We start from the raw sequence: 19,265 nt of genomic DNA, 5'->3' as shown, positions 1-19,265 counted from the left end.
GAGTGCCATTGGAAAGAGCCCCTTTTATTGCTGAGTTGAAGAAGGACCATATATCATTCGTAGAAAAGAGCATAAGTAGAGATAGAGAAGAAGAAGAAGACGACGAAGAAGAAGAAGAGGAAGAAGAAGAAGAAAGAAGAAGGAGGAGGAAGAGGAGGAGGGGGGGAGGGGGAGGAGGCTCTATTACGGAAATGATGGATGCTTCTCACAGCAACATACAAAGCCAAATGGAGACACTACTGCACAGTTCAGATTCTTGGCCCTGGGCCAAGATTGCATTGAGTAGTTTTAAGGAAAATCTTGTATATGTCAAAAAGGGACCAGCAAATTTTAATACTGGTAATCCTGTGGCACCACAAGGCTACACACAGGCTGTCACCTCCAGAAGGAAGGTAATTCAGAGCTTTCTGAGCAAGTTAATTTAAAGCTAGCAATGCTGTCTTTACCCAGCTCTACAGCCACTTCTCTTAGTGCTATGTAAATGTAATGTTAGTAACTGGATTTATATTTTTTGTTGCAAATGTTCCCTGCTGCCTTGTGTGAGAAGAAGTTGCTCCCCACTTTTTAGAGGCATCGTTGAAGAGAGAGTGCAGTTTCCATCGGTTTCCATGGCAGGGACATTGCCTTTTGTGGTATGTCCCAAAGGAAACGGCTCCAAGTACTACCATGCAAGAAAGCAGCACAACAACATAGGCCACACTGTTTTTTTGCTCATATTCCAGCTGTGCCTGAGTCCCTGGACTGCTGCTTCCAGGCCTATGAAATGTAACTATTGGTATAAACCTGCTTGCTGCTAAGCATAAATTCACTACACTTGAGTGAGAAGTTCTCCACTGGACACAACACCCACAGCTCAAGCTGAGCACCTTGAAGCAGATGGAGGTCTGCATCTCCTCTCCCCCTCACCCCTACAAAGTCTGTCTTCTCTCCGTCCCGGTCATCTGCCCCTGCATATTGCATTCATTGCTGAAAAAGCAAGTGATTTCTGACAGACAGAAAGCAGTTTAGAAAAAAGATATTTAAGAATAATTATGGCATTAAAGTGAATTGCTTTTTTGAGGAACAACTAAAATTTAAGTATTTGCAGGTTGTCTAAAAGACAAAAAGCTGGAGCATGACAATAGCCTACAGATATTTGAAGAATGCAAGCAGACAAAGGGAAAATTATTACCTGGATACAGAAATCATGGATGAGAAATAAAAATGTAGAGCTTAAAGCCAGGAAAATTTCCATCTGAATGGAGCAAACTCCCAAGGGAAAGTGTTAAAAACACCATTTGCAGAGGGGAAATATTTAAAACAAAGTAGGGCTGCTTCCTATTTCTGTACACAAGGGAACAATTTTTCACTGACGGGGACATAGGCGGCATGACCTGATAGACCTTTTCTACCACTAGCCTCCAGGACTGAAATCCAAGAGCTATATCCTGAACTACTGAAAACATGACTTAGGGCAATGATGTTGTACTGATTTCTATCACTTGAAGATCTGGCCTTAGCTCAAATTTTGAAAAGAATAAAACTGGAAACTCACTTCCTGCATCAATAAACCTGCGTGTGATAAGTGTTGCATGCAAGGAAGTATCAGATGTACTGAACCTGTTCTGCAAAAACATTTTTCTGTTTGTATGTATCACAACAGTGCCAAAAAAAATCTGCCCTAATCAGACTTGTTGGTGTTTAAAGATTTATAGTTCATTATTATCCAAAAGCTGTGGTAATTAGTACCACACCAGGGCCCGGGCACAATCCAGTTCTTTAAGGCATAACTAGTAAAGTGCCACACAGAGTGGTTTTGCTGATGTCAGATCTCAGACATTGTTTTCTACTTGGAAAAAGCAAGTCTCTGTCATTCTTTCTTCCCTTTATGGAGACTATTTTTTCTATCACCAAAGAGGAAACTGAGAGTGAAATAGCTGATGGCGTAGGGACTAGGGTCAGGGCAGTAAGCAACAGAAACCCACCAGCCAAACCTCCCTGCTTTAGAAACCACCAAGGCTAATGGAAGCTGCATAAATGCAACTCCTAGGTGCAAGCAAGTTAATCCCAAAGCAGGCAAGAGAATGAGTGACATGATTCATGCCACTTTGCAATTAAATAAATTTTTGCTCAGACCTCAAGAAGTTGACTGGGCTGTAAATGAGGTCGGCCTGGCCTCGACACAACCCCCAAATGATACTGCTGCAAAAGGTGAGGAACATATGATCTTCCCTGAAAGGGGCTGGAAGTTAGAAATAAGACGTTAAAAAGCATTAAAGGGAAGCTTAATATAGCTGTACAATGAAATCCAGTAAGCCAAATGTTAGTTGAAAGGATGCATCTGGGTTTGTGCCAAAAGACGTCTCCACCCTTCTTCCTCTAAAGATATCCCTCACAGGTGGCTCAAATGTATTTTTGAGCCCATGGTGGGGCTGTTGATTCCACACGTGGTTTACTGACTGAGTCAGTCTTTGTGTAACTAATACATCCACAGGTCAGGTAGAAAGTGAGATACATCATTATGATGCCTGCAGCCAGTGCGAAACATGAGTCAATGCAGTTATTTACAGCTGCAAGCCCAGTACTTTGTGTTGGGATGTAATACAAGACAGAAACACAAAAATAATAGTGGCAATGTCACCGCAATTTCTGAGGCTGCTCCCTCAGTCCTCCAGTTTCTGCACAAAATGTGCGATGTGAAGCTTTGCTGTCATGTGGTGATGGGAAATACCTGATCAACATTTACACCTGGCTGATCTAAAAGAGCAAATATCATGTGTTAAGCAATCAGGGCACAAGTTCACTGAGGACCTTGGCATGAGACAGCACATCACTATCATATCTATCATTTGCTATCATATCACTAGCATATCACTATTTATCAGCGAACAGGGTAGCCTAGGAGGAAAACCAAACTCCAGCAGTTTACCTCCAAGGTAATTTTTTCATCAGCTGCAGATCTTTCACGGCCCGGCATTTTTCATGCACAGGTGATGTGCATAAAGTGCATGAAGATGGTCCAGACTTCTGAAAAATATGAAAGGCTCTGCAACTCTGCATGTGTTATGAACTTCTTTCTGTTTTGTGTAGCACTTTGGAAGTTGTTCTACTTTTACAGTACCTGTACTTTTCTTACAAAAGCAAGTTTTACCATATTAATTTTCCTTTATCATGCAACATAGTTATATGAGAACTTATTTTAAGGATGTAAATTAAAAGGGATGTAATGTTATTTGAAGGAAGAGTGATTTGAAAGTCTTTAAAAATATATGATTTATTTCAATAAAGCAAAATATTTTTAAAAACAGATGGAGGAAACCTTGATTTCTGGCCTCTTTTTCAGTTTAAATTAAAAAAAAATGTGCAAGCAACAAGAAAAGAACACTATTTCTGAAAATTTCTCTGTATAAGACAAATTCTGACAAGTTTGTGCCATGTACATAGGATGCATCTCCATGGGGTTAGTATGGGTTCTCTGAGCGTCAGATTCTGTGAGCTTCCTGATGAGCAATACAAAAGCAGTTCCAGTAGCTTGGAGCGATTTCTGCTTTGCTAGGCCATTAAAGGATAGACACTAAGATCGCATAAAAAAAAGTTTTGCATGACTCTGCTGCCTTTCTGTGGTTTCCTGGCAGCACTGAGCAGCTGTGATCTGTAAGCGCAGAGGAAAGCGTCACAGAATCCAGAGCAGTCTTCTAGGGAAGGAAGGGAAAATCCCCTTCTTGATTCATCACTTTCTTGTGCCTGCCCTTTTTGCAACAGTAGCAAGCCGTGACTCCTGCATGAGCCAGCATGACAAGAATTTAATGTGATAAAAGGTTCATTTGATAGCCAACGACTACCTAGGGTAGCCTGCAAGGATACAGACCTAAATCCTCTATGGTAGAGCTAATATTAAACTGTTTTCCCAGCTACTGCTGTTCAAATCAGTCAACCCAAATGCTGTAAAATTTAGCCTAGAATTTTTCATGCATTAGTGAGTTAACAGTAGTTTGTTCATATTACTTGTGGCTAGGGCTGGAAGCCCATGCACAGTTCCTTTAGCTCTTGAAACTTCTCTGGAATAGCACATGCCAAGGATAAACTGTGCTCAGCCTCTGTTCTCTCCCCACATTTGTGAAAGTGGCACCACTCAGCTAGTCTTTAAAAGCAGTCTGAAGATGATTTAATTTCTGCAAAATGCTTTGAAAAAATGAAGCACTGAATTTGTGCAGTTTTTTCTCCAGAAGGCTGAGGATTCACCTCGTCAGCTTCAGCAAACAAGAGACTGTTCCAACAAGTGGAAGTAACTGCGTAAGTTGTCTGTTACTTCCCAGTAAGACTCAACAGACTTCTCCTGAAGTTGAAGTTTCTAGCTTCAGAGCTTGCAGCCCTCATCCTGAAACTGTTCCAGCTTGGAAAGAAAGGCTGGGCCCATTTCAGAAGGAGCCTGAATCACAGCGCTCCTTCCTTCTTCACTGACCCACAGCACTGGATGCTGTCTTACGCTCTGTACAGCAACGTTCACCGCCACGGATTTTATAGAAGAGTAACCACACAACTTTTGCAGCCGAAGACGAATACCTCACTGTCAGCAGTTCACAGCACTGTCTAGGAACCGGAGAGGGGAAATCAGCTGCTGCTTGAGTGTCCGCTTTTCCCAGAGGATGGCAAATGCTGCTGTAAAGCGAAGATCCGTCCTGCCTGCACAGACCAGGAAAAGCCTGTGTATTCGCTGCCACCGCTCCCCCTGCCAATCACCCAGCCACTCCTGTGGCAAAAGAGGAATGAAACAAGGAGTATTTTGATTTCTAAATAAAATATGAGCTCTTTAGCACATTGAAAGCTTCAGTGTGTGTTTTGCACTTCACAGGAGGTCACAGCAGTGGAAGTCCCCTTGGGCTTAGTGGCATTACTGTCTATCTGTGCAGCATTTTAAACTGCCGTTGGGTCTGGTAAATCCAGTCCATGAGGCTCAAACTTCAATATCCCTTTTCTACAGAACACAGCAATCACTTGAGCTTCAGCCCAGCTCTGAAACCAGCCCTCACGCTGTTCACAATGGTGTGGGAAACCGTGTCCCTGTTCCCCTGTTTACAGCAAAGCTGAGAGTTGGTACCACACTGTATATGGTAAAATGTACAGTAAGATTGCCACAAAAGCTTTTGAAATCTTTCATTTTACAGGTCTCTCATGAACCACTCTGTTAGGACAGGCTGTAACATCAATTTCCCTGGAAAACAAAGATGATTATAGGCCTGAGCCCAGGAGGTGTGTGTACTCCTGTGAAACTCCTTCTGCGGCATTTTCACATAACCTGAGAGTATGGGGAAGCAGGATGCTATGAATGAACTTCTCTCCAACCTATCAATCAGTTCATTGTGGAAGCAAAAACGCTGCATAAAACATGGTCTGATTTGGGAGTATAAAAAAGGAAAGATCTACTTACTAGCGATCTCTGACAAGGGAACAAAATACATTTGAAAAGGAAGATCAGCCCTTCTATGCCTGTTGTCTTAATCTTTCTCTAGTACTTTTCCTTTATGTTTCTCAGTCCCTCCCTTAGCTAGGAAGTCTTCTTACTCTCACTTGTACTATAACTTCTATGCCTCAGTGCCAGGTTCAAAGATAAGGGGTGTCTTCAATCCTTAGTATCAAGTCTCTTCTTGAAGCTAACTTCTGCCACTAAAGCACATTGCTCAGATTAAAACTGGTAGAAATTTAACAAGTAACGTTCTTCAGCTGCACCGTATGTGTGCCCACCTGTCCTCACAGCAAAACAACTGTGTTAGCTTAAACCAGCACATTTTAGCTTACAGTCTAGGTGTGTTAAGAACACCCGTGTAGCCAGTTATGGTGGCTCAGCTGCCTTGCCAAACCGGCACATTAAATTGCAGCTGATCACGTTCCCATCCTATAAATTGAAAACTAATTTCTTAAAAAATAGTTGGCCCAGAGAAATTTCCTCTTTCTTTCTAATCACATAGGAATAACAGTTTAGTACCAGTGCTTTACCTGCAGAAACAGGTGCAGACTGAGGGGATGTTTATAATTGTGACCCATACATGTATACCCAGTACAACCTTAAATTTGCATCGAATCTTTATTCATTCATGAGAATGCAGTCGACATTTACTTGCTCTCTCAAATTCTGTGACAGCCTTTTGGCAGAACTATGGTACTTTGTGTGGTTGAGCACAGAATGAAACGGGTTACCCCAAACTATCCAAATGACATTCCTATAGTCTTTTATTTTTACTATGATAATTTCATTGAGCTTTACTGGCTACACAGTATAGTAGAAATTTCTCCTGGTTTTACAAAAGAGAAAAGAGATATCATTTAATCTCAGGCAGCAGGTCTGGATATATGTGAGTCTGCTGGTATTGATATGACACAAAATTTCTCACCAATGTAACCAGAAGTTTATTTCCCACAAGTAAGTATTTAAAGCAAATAGTATGCTAGATCACCCTGTGGGAGTGATCTAGCTACCCTATGCTAGCTCTAAAGGAGCTAACTCACATACTGTGATCTTTTCATCCATGGCTTCATGCTAACCAATTTAGCCAGCTCTGTATTTGATGCTAGCTCAGGGAACACAGAACCGTGCAGCCTGAACGTAACTTTTAAGAACATCATGAATATTTATAGACCTTCATACAAACTACAATTTCATTGTGTTTCAACCTCAAAAGACTCTTTCCTCATAAGTCTGTCAGGAACTCCAAGGCAGAAATTAAAATTACTAGAAAAGGTAATTCTCTTAATTTCACATTAGATACCACCCTTTGGGAATATGTCCCCTCCCCCCCGTTACCCTTCTAGTAGTGAATAGTCTGACATGTCATAGACCATTGTCACTAAAATAGATTCTGATAAATATTCTTATAACTAAAATTGTACATCTTCAGTTTTCTCAGCAATCCCATGCAATCCCTTTTAGCAATCTCAAGATGAGTCTGTCACAAGCTTAACTTGCAATACAGTACGTTTGGTTGTAACACTGGCTTCAGACCTATAAAAAAAATCTACAGAAGAATGTCAGAATTCTGTAAGTAATAGAGCTGGTAAATGATACATCAATAAGTTGTAGATGAGCGTTATAAGCATGTTATGGCATGGGGAAGTGAAAAATACTGTGTGATATTTAAATAGAAGTTTTCAGCTTGTGGATGTAAATTTATGAGTCTCCTTGTTTGCTTGAGTTTGAATATTCAACCAATAGCTTAGTTTAGCATCTAAAAGAGATTAATCAAATACTTAAAAGGTTAACATCCTCCTTCTTTACTGAAATTAGTACAGTTTCAAAAGATGTTTTCCCTCATTTCTCATGAAAGCTCCAGTGCTTCTACTTCATTAAAAAAGTTCTTCAAAGCATTGCAATCCTACCCAATTCTAGTAAGATCAACTCCATTTATTACTTTTGGCCATCTCTCCTGCTTGCCTATTCACATGACTGAAAAGTGATAAACCAATTTCAAGTTAAGCAGCTGAAAACTAAACTGAGATGGATGGTTAAGCATATCTGAGGAGCTTTCAAAGCTGCTGGTGACTGACTAAGATTTCTTTAAGTGATGAGAGGTCACCATTGCATGATTTTTCACAGACACCATTGTATGGTTTGCCTGAAGATTTTAATTAATAATTATAACCAGGTTTATATGTTTGCACCACCACTTTTCTGGGCACTTCAGTTATCCCAACTGACGTAAGAAATGGATCCAATAAGTGGGGTATTCTGAAAACAATGAGAAGTGGTACAGGATGTAAACTTGAACTCTACTGTTCAAAACACTAAGTGTTCTTTTATACCCTTTTTTTTTAATTACATCAATTTTCCTGAAAAGTAAATTGCACTTTTTCCAGGCGAATACTGATAGTGCTTGATATATTATAATTTCCACAAAGTTATATGCAAGATCAAAATTTAGAACAGATGAAAGGGACAAGTTCTTTTTGACTGGTACTTTCAATGTAATGCATCTTGGATTTGACCTCATTCTGTCATTCCAAAGAACATAAATATTACTGAAGAAAACAGACTAGTGATATTCTTCAAAATTGTATAAATATATTCCATATTACCTTATGTATATGCAACTCTTGATCTTCCTCTACTGCAGCACTGATGTTATTGTTACCACATGGTTGGCCATGTGCCTTCATTTACCCTGGTTCAGTGGTCCAACAAACAAGGGAGAAAAAGATTGGAATCACATTCAGTGCGTATAACTGATGAAATAAGGATATGTAACAGGAAAAGCAGCATGCCAAAGGAGAAAAACCTTCGATGAACACGAGAACATGCCAAAACCTAAGGAATTTAACTTTTAAAGACAATTCTAATTTGTGAGCAAAATCCAGTGGCTGTAAGGACAATATGTACTTAATGCCTTCCCCTTAGTCCTTATGTTCAAGGTTTTTGGCTTTGCTTTGCAAGACTTGCTCGATGAAGGAACCACTTAAAGTGATGAAATGTACAATATCCCAATGCCCATCCAAGTGATATATAACAAGTCTTGCCTGCATTATATTGTTCTTTGGTCTATGGATTAATCTTGGCAGTTGTTTTCTAGCAAATATCAACTCTGGGTGGATCATGTTGAATCATTTACCTTGAAGTATGGTTTTCGTTGTCATTCAACTAAACAATAAGACTTTGTTTATTTAACTGCATTCAGGTGGTGTAAGTCACCCAGGACATCTACATATTGAGATTTAGAGTATTATCTCTGTGAAACAATTCTGCCAACCTGAAAATGCAACCAACCTGTATTCCTTTAAGACTTTGGAGTGAAATAAGCTTTTTACCATATCTAAATATTGTGTTTCAACCGTATTCACTTCCTCTCATCGTCTCCCTCCAGTTAGCCCTCAAGCCAACCAAATGTCCTCACCTGAAGCTAACAGAAGATTCCAATAAAAACTACGAATGTACCTATGCTATACTAGTGCAAGACTGAGCCAGAGGACGTTTGTTCTAACAACCTTTATTGCCTGGGTTTAAGAGTTTGAATGTCTGTTACATGGTTATTCCCAATACATCAGTTTGGCACTAGGACTTACTGCCATGTATCCCAGAAGACTATCCCATGCAGGACAGAGCCTCTCCAGACACTGACTTATGATATATATATAGGGCAAACATTTCTGTTGCAGAACAAACATTTAAGGAAATGCTTTTTTTGGGGGGGTGAATGCTGTACTTGGTTGATACATACGTAGAAGACTGCATATATACAATTGATGATGTGGTTGCTATATGAAAAACAAATGGATATGAGTCATTCAGAAACAAAACAGCACAGGAAAATGGGCTTGGATAATTCTGAAAAGGTCCATGGTCAGCTTGGGGTCCTGATGTTCTGCATGCAAGAGTCCATAAGAAGCAGAGAAACATCAGGATGCTAAAATATGATGGCAGTTTAACGTTTGAGAATTTGGACAGCCTAGTACCCTATTGTCATCTAATACTGTCGATGAAAAGGTATCTGTTGCAATTGTCTGACCTTTAGCTGCTCTCTACAGCTTCCTGAGGAGAGGAAGTGGAGAAGGACATGTTGATCGTTTCTTCCTGGTATCCATTGATAGGATGTGTGGTAATGGCTCAAAACTGCACCAGTGGAGGTTTGCACTGGACATTAGAAAGCATTTTCTTTACCAAAAGTGTGGTCAAACACTGGAATAGGCTTCTTAGAGAGGTGGTCAATGCTCCAAGCCTGTCAGTGTTTAAGAGGCATTTGGACAGTGCCCTTAATGCTATAGCTTGGTCAGCCCTGAATTGGTCAGGCGGTTGGACTAGGTGATCGTTGGTCCTTTCCACTGAAATACTCTATTCTATTCTATCTACCTACCCCTGCATAGCTCTCAGTCATGCTAAGGCCACTCTGGCCTTGAAAAAGAACCAACTCAGTTACATGCATTAGTACATATAATACTTTATTACAGTGAGCATTTGGTAGGATAAGGGCAAAGAGATATCATAGTGGAAATCCTCTGCAGTGCCTCCCACTGTTTGTTGAACAATGTCTGAAGAGCTAGAGGTGGATACCCTTGCATGAGACTGTGCCAGAACAGCAGAGAATTTCTGAATGGGGCTGTACAAGCTAGAAATGAACCCATTGGCACTGAAGCAAGTTCAAAGATTGTGAGAGTTTTGACTGCTGTAGGGGTCAACTATCTTGTTGAACATGATGATGTTTACAGTTAATTGACTGAAGAGCTGTGTTAGTGATTTGAGTTGGCCAACATTTTTTTTCCCCTTCTGTATGTCTACTATTGCTATTTACCAATCTTTATTAGCCTTTTGGTCTCAATGAAGAGATTTATATTGTCTAATACTTTCATGCAATGTTTCTTCCATAGGTATATTTAATTATCTGTTTTTACTTTGCAAATAGGCACCCCTATGGAGAACAATACATGTTTTTAAAGATAAAAAGAAATGAGAACTGCATCAGTATTAAAGGTGGAGCAGTTGGGTATGACACCTTGGCAGCACTAAGCAGGTAATGGCTAGGGCCATAAGTGCTCTCGTGTTAGTCTGTGCAGATAAAGAACATGAAGGGACTGCTGGTGTTGGTGTTCAGCTAATAAAGAGTTCGGTTTTGTATTCTGAACCTGGCCCAAACCTGCTACAGGGGTATATATTGCACTGTAAATATCGAGAAGCAGCAGAACACAAACTCATTAAACTGAGGCACCACAAAGAAAGGAAAACAAAGGAGGAAGCCAGCCGGGAGTCCCATAGCCTTGCTCTTGTGTTCTGTTTGCCATTGAAAAGTAGCATAGAAGGCTAAGTTATACTCTCAGGATGCATAAGGATAAGCAATATTTCGCTGCTGGCAGACACCATGTCCCAAGGCTGAAAACAAGCAGAAGCTTTAAACAGCTTGGAAGGACCTGCACAATCAACACCAGAGGGTGTTACCAAGCCTTGCCTCACCCTTTACCACACCACCAGCTTTTTCCAAGTCTTCCAATTGCACTGCCTGCTGCTTTGTTTCATCTTTTGCACCTAGGTGCCTTCAGAAGGGAGTGAAAAAAAATCACCAAATCAAAAGTACAAACTACATTAGAAGCAGGGTCCTAAATCCCATCTTCCACCCACATCCTCACCTCAGCGGTGCGCTGGGTATACTCCTACTTCTCCTCTTCCCAGACCTCAGTCTGATATTCCTGGCTGCATATGTCCTGCCTGCACTAGAAGGGGGATTGTCTCGTAATGTGAATTACAGTCTGGGAAACAAAGGCATTTTAATGAAAAATGAGAGCTCTGGGTTTGAGACCTCTTACTCTGAGAGACCAAGAACCTAGTTTAACATCCTGTGTGTAACTCCAGGGCAGAAGAAGCTGCTCCCTCCTGTTTGATTGGGTCAGAACTTGTTTTAGAAATACCTGTTGTGAGCTATCACACTGTGAACTTTAAGCAGAGGCATTTTTCAAGGAAAATGTAAAGTGAACTTGTTTACCTCTTACACAGGCTTGGTACTTGCAGTCTGTTTCCTGATGCTTCCACCGAGTCACTGGTGAAACCCCAAACACTTCCTTTTCTTCCCTTAGAAAGCAATTGCATAATAAACCAGGTCTTATTAACAGGCACTCATTAAATTTATATTAATATTTAGTGCAGTTACTTTAGCTTCACGTTTGAATGATGTTTGCAGTGATATCTACAGCAAGCTTCTATTATATATATTTTTATTCCTATCACTATTATTTACGTTTCAGAGGTGGCTGAAGCACTCTTCACCCGTCAAGTCTCCATTTGCCGAATTTGTTTCCTGCAAAAAACCTACAGGGGATTCACTGGGAAATGAGGTGGAAATTCAGCTTCTTTAACTGGCTGTACTGCTGGGTGGATCCTGCCTTGAAATCCCTGATTCCCTGTCACACTTCAAACCCACGTTAGAGCAACCTCACGCACGCAACCGAGCAGTGAGTATTTGCCCTGCTGAGAACGCTGCATGACCACAGAGGAACGGGAGGAATGAGTCCTCTTTCACTACCGAGGCAGCACTTGCCACTGGAAAAAAATTACTTATAGTAACAAATCACTCACATTCCAGGGAAACTAGTAGGGAAACCTGCCATCGACCAAGACAGTATATCATATGCTCTCATGTGAGTACTCGCCCTTCCGTTTTGCAGTATTGCATAAGCATGGCAAGCAAGTAGCCACTGTGTAATATATTCAGAAATAAAGTCATGTTTTGAAACCCACTCAAGATACTTTCTATTTTCTGGATTTCATCCTACAGAGTTACTGTATTATTACTGGGAAAACATGCTGAATCTTATATGAAAAAAATTAATGTTCTGTTCTTATTCTCTGCCAAAATCTTTATACATCTTCAGATTGTAGGTGCATGTTGAATTCTCTATTAAATATTTTTCGCTCTTTGGGGAAAAGAATTTCGCTGAATACATTATTCATCAGTCTTCCAACAAAAACCTGAAACTAAATAGAGCCCGAGACGTCCTGAACCACAGAAAGATTGACTATCGTGTCTAGTGAAAGGTCTGGGGAAGCCAGACAGACATTGTCTCCCAGGCATGTGAATAATTCATATAAAGGTTTTCAGACATGAAAAATAGTGTGGTGTGGAATCAACCCGTACTACAAGCCAACAACTGTATTTGGACCTATATCCTCCCAAGCAGAATACCAACATGCTCAGGGACAGAAGCAACTTTACCAGTTCCCATTCCAACACTGAGGGTGTGTGCTGGTTTTGACTGGTGTAGAGTATATTTTCTCCATAGTAGCTAGTATGGGGCTGTGTTTTGGATTTGTGCTCAAAACAATGTTGATAACACGGGGATATTTGTGTTATTGCTGAGCAGCACTTACACAGCGCCAAGGGCTTTTCTGCTTCTCCCACCACCGCACCAGTGAGCAGCTGGGGGGGGGGGGCACAAGCAGTCGGAAGGGGACACACCTGGGACAGCTGACCCCAGCTAACCAAAGGGACATTCCATACCATAGGACATCATGCTCAGCATATCAAGCTGGGGGAAGAAGAACGAAGGGGGGGGCATTCAGAGTTACAGTGCTTATCTGCCCAAGTAACCATTACAGGCGATGGAGCCCTGCTTTCCTGGGAATGGCTGAACACCTGCCTGCCCATGGAAGTGGTGAATGAATTCCTTGCTTTGCTTTGCTCACATGCGTGGCTCTCTTTACCTATTAAACTTTCTTTATCTCAACCCACGGGTTTTCTCACTTCTACCCTTCCTATCCTCTTCCCCATACCACTGTGGGGGGAGCGGCTGCGTGGGGCTTGGTTACTAGCTGGGGTTAAACTACAACAGGGGGTTACTGAGATGTAAACACCTTTACAACTTATGATACATGAAGCTGCTTATTGGCTTGGAGGGCTACAGGGTCTAAAACGATAAAGCACAGAACTAAAAAAAAATCTACTGCTGATCTTAAATGCTTAAGTTACATTAGCTTCACCGGCTACTGAATCAGAACCTACTTCTTCACTGGTTTTTGAGATGGACTCACCAACTGGCAGTGAGATAAATGAGAGAGTCAAAACCCTTCAAGAATATCTGTACTCAGCTGATAATTACTTTGGCAACTAACATCTGGCCTGACATATAGGAGGACAGGTTAGTAAGCTGGATTGTGCCAGAAGATGTTATGAGTACAAATGATGCTTTGTGAGTATTGGGAAAAGACTGAGTTCATGTTTTATTCAACTGTAGGAGGTAATTGTGTGTAGAGTGTACATTATAGCATTTCAGCCAGGCAGGTTGCTGCCTTCTTTTTCCCCGAGGAACATGAAGATATCAATAATCCTGAAAATTGGCAGAAACAGGGGAAATAGCAGTAAACACAACCTTATTCTGTTTTTAATGTAGACTATAAGATACTTACAGGGGTGTTGGCCGAAAAAAAAAAAAAAAAAAAAGCAAGCTTCCCTCATTAGGTATCATGCACAAAAATCAAAGTAAACTGATAAAATCGTAACATTTGAACACTTGTATCCATCTCTGTATCTTAATTACAGTTGTAAACCAGGATAGCAGCCTTCAGGGAAGGGTATCCCATTGCAGAAAAAGTAAGTTCATTGATACATTGTATTAGAAAAAGTCTTTTCTCTTTTGTCCTTTTTTTTTTTTTTTAATGGAAACTTATAAATAGATTAAATCCACCTCTGAGAATAACAGTGATGAGTGAATTAATGTAGCTGGATGTGTAGACTTTGGATAACGAGGGCTTATTTCTTTAGAAGAATATTCACTCATTAAGGTTCTTATTAAATTTGGCTCTGTCATTGCTTGTAGCTTATTTATGTTAATTCTTTATTCCTATGGGGCAGATTGCAGGCAGAGACTCAAGCAGTTCTTGCTGGTTAATGTATCTTGTATTTCATTCCAATTACTTTAGCAAATTTATTGTGTCAGAGAGATAGGTGCAGCAAAACTGATGTATAAAGACCTTTCTGCCAGTCAAACAGAATGATTTCTATTACCAGGCACCAAGGTAAAAGAAATTAGCTGTGCCTTAGCAATTGAAGGTGAACAGGGGAAGTTCAGTAGGGTGGCTGGAAAGATCAAGGTTTGCATTTTCCCTTGACTGTGCTTCTTAGTAGAAAATTGAACAACCTCACTTGGTATCCACTTATGACTAGCAAAATTTGACTGTTTTTTGCAACATTTATGGGGTTTTATCTTTTTTTATGACTTTTTTATTACTTGACTGTGTTTTTATTTAAAAATATTTATCTTTTTGTTGCATGCAGAAGTGCAGCACCCAGCTGACTCTTGGAAATGAGTTGATAAATTCATTGCAATGAAGAGGTAAAAAGCCTATGGCTGACTAACTGTGGGCTATTATTCCAGGGATAAACATGTAAGGAAAACCTCTCGATCTGGAGAAGTGGGAGTATAAAACATGTATGGATGCACTGGACAGTCCCCTGTCCATATTCTTACCTCATCACTTTATATCTATTATACAACCTAAGTACCTGTTACCTCCTCACATGACATCTAGTCACATAGTGGGAGAGACCACCATGCAGTCGACATTGTCATCGGATATCAGGGACTGCAGGGTCCTTCAAGAAAGAAGGCAGCAGAAAGTGAGGTACTAGCACAGTTGTCAGTCCCATAACTTATTCTCTGAACATGTTTGACAGGTTCCTGAAGAACAGCTACAGCAACTGAGCCACAGGTTCATTTTGTAATTATAATGAGCCTCTGGGCTGCATGTTCCCCACTGTGTGGAGATAAACAATCCACAAATATATAACCAGAGTCCTGTATTCAGAAGGGTAGATGCCAGTTTTTTCTACCTGAATACACAGATAGACGAAAGGTAAAGAGGAAACAGAGACAGGAAATTGGTGACTTCTCCAACATCACTTGGAAACTGCTAGTAAAACCCAAGTTTCATCACAGTGTCTTTTTCCATCAGGTCATACTGTGGTGGGTTGACCTTGGCTGGCTGTCAGGAGCCCACCAAGCCACCCTATCACTTGTCTTCCTAAGTAGGACAAGGGGAGAAAATAACATGAAAAACTTGTGGGTTGAGATAAACACAGTTTAAGGAAGAAAAGCGAAGGCTACACAGAAGCAAGGCAAATGAAAAGATTTATTTTCTACTTCCCATCAGTAGGCGATGTCCATTGACTTCCTGGGAAGTAGGCTGTCAGTACGCATAGTGGTTGCCTTGGAAGATAAACACTTTAATAATTAATGTCCTCCTCTCCTCTTTTCTCTTAGATTTTTTTTTTTTTCTGAGCATTGTATGGAATATCCTTTTGATCAGTTTGGGTCCTGGCTATGTCCCCTCACAAGTTCTTGCCCACCCCCAGCCAACTGGCTTTTGGGAGTGGGGTGGGGGGGGTGGACAGAGCCTTGGTGCTGTGAGAGCACTGCTTAGCCGTAGCCAAAACACTGGTGTGTTATCAACACTGCTCTAGCTATAGCTGCAAAGCACAGCACTGAAAGGGCTGATAGGGAGCTATCTGCATCCCAGCCAGACCACATAGACATACTAAACAAAATGTACACCTTGAGTCATGTTGGAGCCAACAAAATCTATTAGGAAGGAATCAAAGAAAATGGTATATAACTGGAGTGAGGGGAAGATGGAGAAATTGATTTTGTTTATTTTGATACTGTCCAGAAGATAATTGCAACAAGAAAAGACAAGCTACATGTTGCACATGATTTTGGACAATGATTTTCCACTTGACCTATGAATTCCTGAGACTTCCCCTGTTGCTAAGGGCACTTCTACTCATTTGTAGGATGCATTTCAAGATCTGTCTATAGATTGGGCACAACAGAATGACACCAAATCCAAGATCAGAGTAGTCCCAAATCTAAAAATGATACCATGTTCATGAAAGAAAACAATTATTAAAATACACAAAAGAGACTGCAAACATGGGTCTGTGTAAATAAGTTCCTGTGTTCATTTTGCAGCTGACCATAACTGGGGCCCTTGCCATCTTATCTGTACTTTCTTACCTTGCATGGTTTAAGAGGGCTGAATCTAGTTTCTTTCACACTCTTGATGTTTTGCATGTAAAAGGCCCAGCTCTGTGTCCATCTGACTATGCAAGGCCATATGGATCCCAACCCTTCCAGGGTCTTTGACTCAAGGATAGCTCACAAACTAATTACCCTGGGGCAATTCATATCTAGAAACAAAGACTTTACAGTTGCCATGCTCTTTTCTTGGGGGCTAATTTCATTTCTTAAGCAATGATGTTCAAAATACTTCTAGCACAACCACTTTAACCAGCTCTCCTATAACTGCTTTCACATTAAAGCAGCTGGTAGCATGCAGCAGTTATTCTAGCAGCTCCATAGATTTGTCCTGTCTCAAGAAACAGGGCAAAAAAGCTTCCCAGACACAAAAGGAGTGTGTCCTTATTATCATTACAACCTGGTAAATCCTGGACGAGGGAGCTGCCTGCTGGGGCCAGGGTTATACATTCATGACTTAGCCCATAGCCCCTGTTCTTCTGCAGCCCAGGCAGCCAGCCCAGAGCCAGACAGAGCCCTGCAGAGCACAGCCATGGCTTGGGGCTCCCTGTGCTCCGGTCCCCCTAGCTGTCTCTGCTATAATTATTTAGCTTATTGTGTTTGTATGGGCAACGTATAAGCTCATTGTTCTCGTATGTTTGCATAGTCTTTTCCCAAACTCATGAACTTCCCGTAATTAATTAATTTTTGTTTTACTTAATTCATGTTCTTATGCTGTGACTCTAAGAGGTACAACACAGAGTTTGGAGCCTCAGAGGAGCTGAAGCTAAAAACAAGCGAGTTATATTTCTTCCTTCCCAAGCCTAGATTGCTCCAGCATGTGTGGAGCCACCTGATATGGCTTATCCCCTGATGGCTGCAGCTTCTCAGGACTGCTCCAAACAGACTCGACAGGGAGGGAGGAGTTTCCTTCAAACACAACGGAGCTGAACTGGTAGGATTCTGCCAAAGACAAAACTATTAGGAGTCCTTTACCATGTATAAAAGAGCAAACTTTTCAGCTTTCACTTTTTAGAGTAGAGTATATAAACTAACCAAATGGGAAGACAAGAAATGCATTTCAAGTATTTATTTATTTAGCCAAGAGTACAGTGAAGATTATGATGAGGCTGAAAGCAACATTTTAAGACCCTTCCAAACACCATGGACCACTCTCACATAGAAAAAGGGCTCCATCCAATGTTTAATTCGAGACCAGAACTTCACCATTTAGGGTCAGACAAAGTCACGCCTGCATGGCCCTGGTGGTGTTCGGGACAACTTCTTGCTGGTTGTTTAGCAAGAGGCTTGGAGTCTCTGGGGTCAAATGTCGTCTGTCTGCAAGAGAGGTAAGAGCCTAGAAATCTCTGGTTTTGGTGTACCTGTGATGCCTAAAATGTATAGATACTCAGGCAGAAACAGAGCCAGGAGCATGACATCCCTAAGGCCCATTCATGAGTACTCACAGGACAACAGCTCCTGCTGCCAGCCTGTCTCCTTTTCAGCTGTTCCAGGCTGTGAGAGCAAAACTGGGCAACTAAATCTAAGGGTCTGAACTGCGCAAGGTTCTTCAACGATATCACCCCATTGCCTGATCTCATCATTGTGAAGTGAATCTTTTTTTTTCTGGAGATGGTGAATTTCTGCAGAAGACACTGACCCCAGTGAAAACTCAGGTTGAGGCAATATTCAGTGTCTCAAGTTTGGCAGCAAAAGTAGTTCTAATTAAAGTTGAGAAGCCTGAATTAGTAGGCACTTCTCCATTTGGCCTAAGGGTCAGTATTTCTTGGTTTTCAAAATACTAACCCATTTCAGCAAGTCTTTACAGCCCTTGGTTGAAAGGAACTTTATAAACCAAAATATATGTTACTAAATAGCAAGGCAGAAAACCAGTTTCTTTCAAATATGAGAAATTATCTAAGAAAGCATAAAAATAAGAAAAAGATTTAAGGAAGTATTTGCATATGTTGACCAGGAAGGCACAGTTATTCAAGTATATGTGTTAGTAAACCCAAAGGGTATGATAAAACAGAGGAACATAACACTTTTCAGTGAGCTCACGTAGCACAAAGCTGAGGGAAATTTGTTAGCATTATCCAGACAAGCCACAGAAAATAAATAAATATACACCCTACAAGGATTGTTAGAGCATCCCAAGGCAACAGTTTACCTCTTTGTATGGGTGTCACTCAGAAATATGTACAGGACATGCAATAGTTGCAAGATACACTAATTATCCTGGCACAAATAATACTGGAGAGGCATTGCCATGGATTTATACTAGAATAAAGAAACCCTTTTCATGCTCACTGCTTCAGAACAGATGGAAGTTATTGACTCACCTAAATTGCTACTCTGCTTGCACGGTGTGTTACACAGAAGACTGTACTGCTATTTTTCTAGGAAAAGAACATGTTGGAATATGCAATAGCAGTCTAAGTGGATCGATCGGGTCATTTGCAATTCAGGTGTTAGCAGTTAACTGTTATGCTCTTTATGAAAGTTTCCAAGCAAATGAAAAAGAAAAAGGATAATTATTTTTAATGAGCTTTTGTATTTTTTCAGAGTGAGGGCTCTTCAAGTCAAATTGAATTTTAAAGCAGGATTGTTGCCATAAAGATTTACAGAGGGTGAGTTCAGAATAAGCCTAATTGTAACGAAATAATACAGGATCTGGCAGATGTCGTGGGCCTTGTTTGCAGCAGTGCTGTAGAAGAGCACAAGTGCTTCAGTGAGTTGTGAGCACGGAAGTAGATTTTCACGTAATGGACCATAGCAAACAGCGAGAGGGTGAGATTTGGAAACTGTCT

Source organism: Falco cherrug, chromosome 3 (genome assembly GCF_023634085.1).
Source record: "Falco cherrug isolate bFalChe1 chromosome 3, bFalChe1.pri, whole genome shotgun sequence".
NCBI lineage: Eukaryota > Metazoa > Chordata > Aves > Falconiformes > Falconidae > Falco > Falco cherrug.
Note: the sequence above shows the minus strand (reverse complement) of the source record.